The sequence below is a fragment of the Lepisosteus oculatus genome, unplaced genomic scaffold (assembly GCF_040954835.1).
Source record: "Lepisosteus oculatus isolate fLepOcu1 unplaced genomic scaffold, fLepOcu1.hap2 HAP2_SCAFFOLD_172, whole genome shotgun sequence".
Lineage (NCBI taxonomy): Eukaryota > Metazoa > Chordata > Actinopteri > Semionotiformes > Lepisosteidae > Lepisosteus > Lepisosteus oculatus.
Genome location: NW_027167714.1, coordinates 176,346 through 182,345, shown reverse-complemented (window position 1 = coordinate 182,345; position 6,000 = coordinate 176,346). Strand labels below are relative to the sequence as shown.

General features: G+C 52.6%; 5 non-coding genes across 5 annotated transcripts; 2 read left to right on the top strand and 3 right to left on the bottom strand.

Annotated features, from left to right (window-relative positions):
* Positions 1–257: 257 nt before the first annotated feature.
* On the bottom strand, positions 258–399 carry LOC138226787 (U4 spliceosomal RNA). The gene has a single exon (XR_011184691.1). It is a non-coding gene; the product is annotated as a U4 spliceosomal RNA (small nuclear RNA).
* Positions 400–1,705: 1,306 nt separating this feature from the next.
* On the top strand, positions 1,706–1,824 carry LOC138226805 (5S ribosomal RNA). The gene has a single exon (XR_011184708.1). It is a non-coding gene; the product is annotated as a 5S ribosomal RNA (ribosomal RNA).
* Positions 1,825–2,460: 636 nt separating this feature from the next.
* LOC138226777 (U1 spliceosomal RNA) lies at positions 2,461–2,624 on the bottom strand. Its single transcript, XR_011184681.1, has one exon. It is a non-coding gene; the product is annotated as a U1 spliceosomal RNA (small nuclear RNA).
* Positions 2,625–4,432: 1,808 nt separating this feature from the next.
* Positions 4,433–4,551, top strand: LOC138226788 (5S ribosomal RNA). Its single transcript, XR_011184692.1, has one exon. It is a non-coding gene; the product is annotated as a 5S ribosomal RNA (ribosomal RNA).
* A 636-nt stretch (positions 4,552–5,187) lies between these two features.
* On the bottom strand, positions 5,188–5,357 carry LOC138226780 (U1 spliceosomal RNA). Its single transcript, XR_011184683.1, has one exon. It is a non-coding gene; the product is annotated as a U1 spliceosomal RNA (small nuclear RNA).
* Positions 5,358–6,000: the final 643 nt, after the last annotated feature.

Genomic DNA, 6,000 nt, shown 5'->3' with positions numbered 1-6,000 from the left:
CCACTCATGTCGACGATGCAGCATGAAGAAGCGCAACCTAACGTTTGACAGACAAAAGTCAGGCGCCGCTATGAGCAATATGAAATCATACTGACAGCACACGGCGTTTCGCGCTGACACAAAAGTAATCTCGACAGACGCTGTTCTCTGCATAAAGCTGAAAGAGCTAAAGAGCGTTTCTGTTGACACGTAACAAGCTCGTTTCTTTCTACCATGATATCACCGTGACCAAATCTGTCTTTAAACACCTTGCTCAGTCTCTGACGAGACTGTCAAAAATTGCTTTCGCCGATTGTATTGCAAACCGGCGGAAGCGGGGTATTGGGAAAAGTTTTCAACTAGCAATAATCGCGCCTCGGCTAAACCTCACAGGCTACGATACTGCCACTGCGCAAAGCTGACGGTTGCCAGGCAACCGCGGGGATCCTATGGAAATCGTTATCGATCGTCTCATGGCATGTCGTTGCTATAACGCTTCATATTTGTCGTCTTCTTCTTCTTCTAGCTTGAGGTTTTGAAGAATTTCATGACAGACAAGGGCTCCGTTGGGAACAAAGGGCGTTGTGAGAAAACCGTTGCTTATTTTCAGCAGCAGAGATACAACCCTTTAAATACAAGATGACAGAACAATGACGAAGGGCATGCCGGGAGGAACTCATGCACTACAGAGGAAAGGGGGCGGGCACGTACAGTTCACATTCAAGCCACAAGTACTCTTCTTGGATGTTGCACAAACAAATCCTAACGTCTTGAAAGCATTGCAGCATGTTTGTGTCCCACTTCCCGTGGCTGCGGGACGACTGACACGAACGGACAAACACAATCTGTGGCGTTTAGCGTGACATAGTCTTGCAGGCATCGTGCTGTCTCACTGCCATATTATACCGCTGGAGGAAACAGTCCATCTGGCCATGAAACTCATTTGAACGTCTAGCTACAGCAACTAACAATATCATGATTTATTCAGGATGTGTGGAATCAGCACGTCCCGGAGACAGCTTCCGAAATCGTGAGCATTCTCTGGTGGTAGGGGCGTTCAAGATGGCGCTCAGGTGGGAGGTAAAGTTTAGTGGTTGGGGAGGTTTTTTGGGGTTTTCATGACCTGAATGTTAATTTTTGCTTTTTTTGACTACAGAAAAAGAAGGACTTAACACTAGTTGTTTAAACTTCAGTTATAATTGAAAGAAAAAACGATTTTTTTTTAGGTTTAAAAAGTCCGATATGAGTAACACTGGGAAAAGAAAAGAGAGTGCTGGGTCTTCGAAGGAGAACTCTAAGATACCTCAATCGTATATGTATAGCACTACAAAAAAATCGATGGCAACTAAAGGGAAAAGTGAAGCAGCTGCAGGGGCAGCAACAGGGCGGAGGCGCCGCGCGCCCGGCCGACGTGTTGGACCGGTGCGCTTTACGTGCTGAAATAAACACGCGAAAGCCCCGAAATGTTTCCAGAGTGCTGTGCACTGGAGGTTTTTGTCTGGTGAAGACTTGCCTGGTGCTCCTCCGTGCAGATTGTTTGTCCTCCTCCAGTGCGGGACGAGCCAACACAAGGGAGCGCATTCGCCAACATCCAGGCACGCAATGCGATTTGGAAAGCAGCTCCTTTCCAAAGAGTTGCACACGAACGATCCTTCAGTCCCGCTCGGGGGGCACGGAACCCCCGCCACACACAGCTTCAAGTAGCGAGTCAGTCGCCAGGGCTTTCGCTTACGGCCACACCACCCTGAACACGCCCGATCTCGTCTGATCTTGGAAGCTAAGCAGCGTCGGGCCTGGTTAGTACTTGGATGGGAGACTGCCTGGGAATACCAGGTGCTGTAAGCTTTTGCTCTCCCGGCCAGCAGGGGTCGCCGTTGGTGCCGTAGGCTTTGGGAGGAAAACCTGCAGGATGGAAAGGTGATCTATAGCCTCATCTCTAGAGACGTTTTGTTGCTGTGGCATGTGTGTGACCCATATTCAAAAAAAAAAACCCGTCTGTAAAACGAATATCGAAGCTGCCTCTAAATCTGCAAATGAAGATGAGTCGATAAACCACTCGTTTTTCGTATAACTAGACATATATTCGTTTGTTACCGATTTCATTCATTGAGCACGGATACAATAGAGGTACAGCCATTCACTGTTTGACATGTCTGCACTGGTACAGAACCGAGCAATCAGAAAACGGGTGAAACTGTCTTTAGACTCAGCATACAGTACCGAGGCCCCCCATGACCAAATAAAGGCTAACCTCGATAATCAGCCTAAAGAACGCAGACTACAGCAAAACGACTGACTTTGAAAAGGGAATGAACGTCCGGAAGGAGTAGTGGAACTAGCTTGAGATGCTTCTCCGGACCCCTAACTAAAAGCCAGCGAGAACCAGCAGCGGCGTCCACTCCTGTCGAACCGGGATCCTTCCGCAGCCACGCAGCTCGTGGTGTCCTAACCCTCCCGTATCTGATTTTGGTCCAAGCACATCAGGGGAGAGCGCGAACGCAGTCCCCCACTACCAGAAATTATGCAGTCGAGATTCCCACATTTGGGGAATTCGCAGGGGTCAGCACAGCCGGAGTGCAATGGCCGAGCCTCGCCCTGGGTGAACCTCCTTCTTGATCAAGGTATCTCCCCTGCCAGGTAAGTATGAGTTAAACAGGCCCCTGCAAGCGGCCCGCACCCACAGCACAAATCGCGCAGCCTTGGCCACCTCCTCGCCCCGCACGCCACCGCCTCCTGCTGGGCCCACTCTTTCACACACTCACACGCCACACTTACACTCAAAAGTGTGGGCAAAACGAGAAAACGAGCGCGCCGTTTCCTACACATCTGCAGTCGCCGTTGCGCATTCGCAGCATGTCCCGGGATGCAATTCGGCCTCATTTGCATAACTCCAGACCGGCAGATCGCCACGCAAGCTCGCGACGTGCGCCTGCCACACACCGAACAAACCTTTTCAGCAATTTCCAAAAAACGGGCCTGCTCGCCTGCCCACAAGGCTCCGTCTCTTACCTGCTCTCCAGAGCCTGCTGTCTTCTGTGCTTTTCTCTCGGCACCGCTGCAGTGCACACAACTCCTGCAGCGGGAGGGGGGGAGAAAGTTCCCGCGCTCCGCCGCAGGGAAGGCTCGCTCCGTGCGCACACGTCCTTTCGATGCCAGTCCAACAAGTGCTCCGCATTAGCTGCGTCGGGGCTCCGGCGTGTCGCACCTCACCTCACCTTGCACTGCCCCCTCCTTGAATGTCTGCCGCTGGGCATGCCCCGCTCTCCTCCGCCTTATCTTATCGCGTGTGAGCACCGACAATGGCCACAATGCCGGGGAATGGCACCTGTAAAGTGTTAATTGGGGCACAGGAACAGCCCGTCTCGTCTCGGGGGGGCCGGCTTCAGAGACAATACAGCAAACACAGCGGGGCGGGGGAAGAAGACGACACCACACATGCGGGTACATTCAGCTCCGGCGGGAACGAGACATTTGTCGGTCTTTTCAAGTGCCGAGAGCCGAGCAATCCTTCACTTGTATCGTTTCTCCCCGGTGACTAGATCTGGCCCTGCGACTCTCGACTGGGCTCACCCCCGGGGCAGCCCAGCAGGTGTGAGCCTGGCCGGCACCCGGATGGGAGATTCCACCCCGGAAAAGCTCCGGTTGCTGCTGCTCCTGCAAGAGGTGTGACTGGGACCAGTAGGGAGCGCTCACCCTGCGGGCTGTGTGGCTCTCTTACGCCCCAGCCTCCTGATGGCGACACTCTGCTGCACAAACAGGCGCCGTCCTTCGGGGGAGGCGTCAAACCGAGGTCCCGACCCTCCTTGGCCATTAGGAAACCCCAGGGCGTCTCTCAAAAAGAGACGCCGTGGGTGTCCCTCTGGTGTTAGTGCTCCCCTTTACCCATCAGTCGGGGTCTCCTCCTAATCCCCGTCTCACCTGTAACAATCAATGACGAGGCCCCCCTGTCCGTGAGATTTAGTACTCGCGCAAGAGACCGGGGGCAGAGCGCGAAAGCGGTCCCCCGCCCCCAACAAAGTTGGCGCTCCGGGTTCCCTCTCGGGGCCCTGCAACACAGCGGAAGGGCAGCGAGAAGGAGCCTCTTGCTCTGACGCCGCAAGGCCACAAGAGGGCGGAGGCGCCGCGCGCCCGGCCGACGTGTTGGACCGGTGCGCTTTACGTGCTGAAATAAACACGCGAAAGCCCCGAAATGTTTCCAGAGTGCTGTGCACTGGAGGTTTTTGTCTGGTGAAGACTTGCCTGGTGCTCCTCCGTGCAGATTGTTTGTCCTCCTCCAGTGCGGGACGAGCCAACACAAGGGAGCGCATTCGCCAACATCCAGGCACGCAATGCGATTTGGAAAGCAGCTCCTTTCCAAAGAGTTGCACACGAACTATCCTTCAGTCCCGCTCGGGGGGGCACGGAACCCCCGCCACACACAGCTTCAAGTAGCGAGTCAGGCGCCAGGGCTTTCGCTTACGGCCACACCACCCTGAACACGCCCGATCTCGTCTGATCTCGGAAGCTAAGCAGCGTCGGGCCTGGTTAGTACTTGGATGGGAGACTGCCTGGGAATACCAGGTGCTGTAAGCTTTTGCTCTCCCGGCCAGCAGGGGTCGCCGTTGGTGCCGTAGGCTTTGGGAGGAAAACCTGCAGGATGGAAAGGTGATCTATAGCCTCATCTCTAGAGATGTTTTGTTGCTGTGGCATGTGTGTGACCCATATTCCAAAAAAAAAACCCGTCTGTAAAACGAATATCGAAGCTGCCTCTAAATCTGCAAATGAAGATGAGTCGATAAACCACTCGTTTTTCGTATAACTAGACATATATTCATTTGTTACCGATTTCATTCATTGAGCACGGATACAATAGAGGTACAGCCATTCACTGTTTGACATGTCTGCACTGGTACAGAACCGAGCAATCAGAAAACGGGTGAAACTGTCTTTAGACTCAGCATACAGTACCGAGGCCCCCCATGACCAAATAAAGGCTAACCTCGATAATCAGCCTAAAGAACGCAGACTACAGCAAAACGACTGACTTTGAAAAGGGAATGAACGTCCGGAAGGAGTAGTGGAACTAGCTTGAGATGCTTCTCCGGACCCCTAACTAAAAGCCAGCGAGAACCAGCAGCGGCGTCCACTCCTGTCGAACCGGGATCCTTCCGCAGCCACGCAGCTCGTGGTGTCCTAACCCTCCCGTATCTGATTTTGGACCAAGCACATCAGGGGAGAGCGCGAACGCAGTCCCCCACTACCAGAAATTATGCAGTCGAGATTCCCTCATTTGGGGAATTCGCAGGGGTCAGCACAGCCGGAGTGCAATGGCCGAGCCTCGCCCTGGGTGAACTGATTTCGATTTTTAAGAACTTTATTTTCTTTTCACAAAAAAATACAGGACATCACAAATCAGAAAGCTTTACATTCATATACATACTTAAAACAGTATATATGATCACATCTCATTACATTTTGACATGGTAACAGTTACATAGCAACAATTTTCTTTTTTTCTGGTGCAAATCACATTCTTTACTTAAACTTGATAATGTTTTTCACAGTTTCTTGAGATATTGACCTATGCTCTCTATTTCCCACAGATTTTCTGCTTCCTCCCTCCCTTCTCTCCACAGATCTCTGAGGTAATAGTTCTCTCGGGTGATGAACAGGGCCAGGCTACCTGCTGCCTTGACTGGGATCTCGATGCCTTTGAACAGCCCCATGTTCCTCACTCTCCACAGGGCAACTTTCCCACTGTTCACCACGGCCCAGATCCTGTCAAACACGTCAGGAGGAAGTTTGACAGGAGAGATGCCGTATATGACGAAAGCAGCGGTCAGGGTAAATTGGGGCGAGAGAGCCTGCAACCAATCTTCAAACTGTGCCCAGAAGGCCTTAGCAAAAAAGCAGGACCACAGGAGATGGGATACAGTCTCCTCCTCGCCGCAGCCCACCCTAACGCAGCGAGGGCTGGGGGTGAGGCCCCTACGGTACAAGAAAGTTCGTACCGGTAAGCACTGGTGGACGACACTCCAGGCT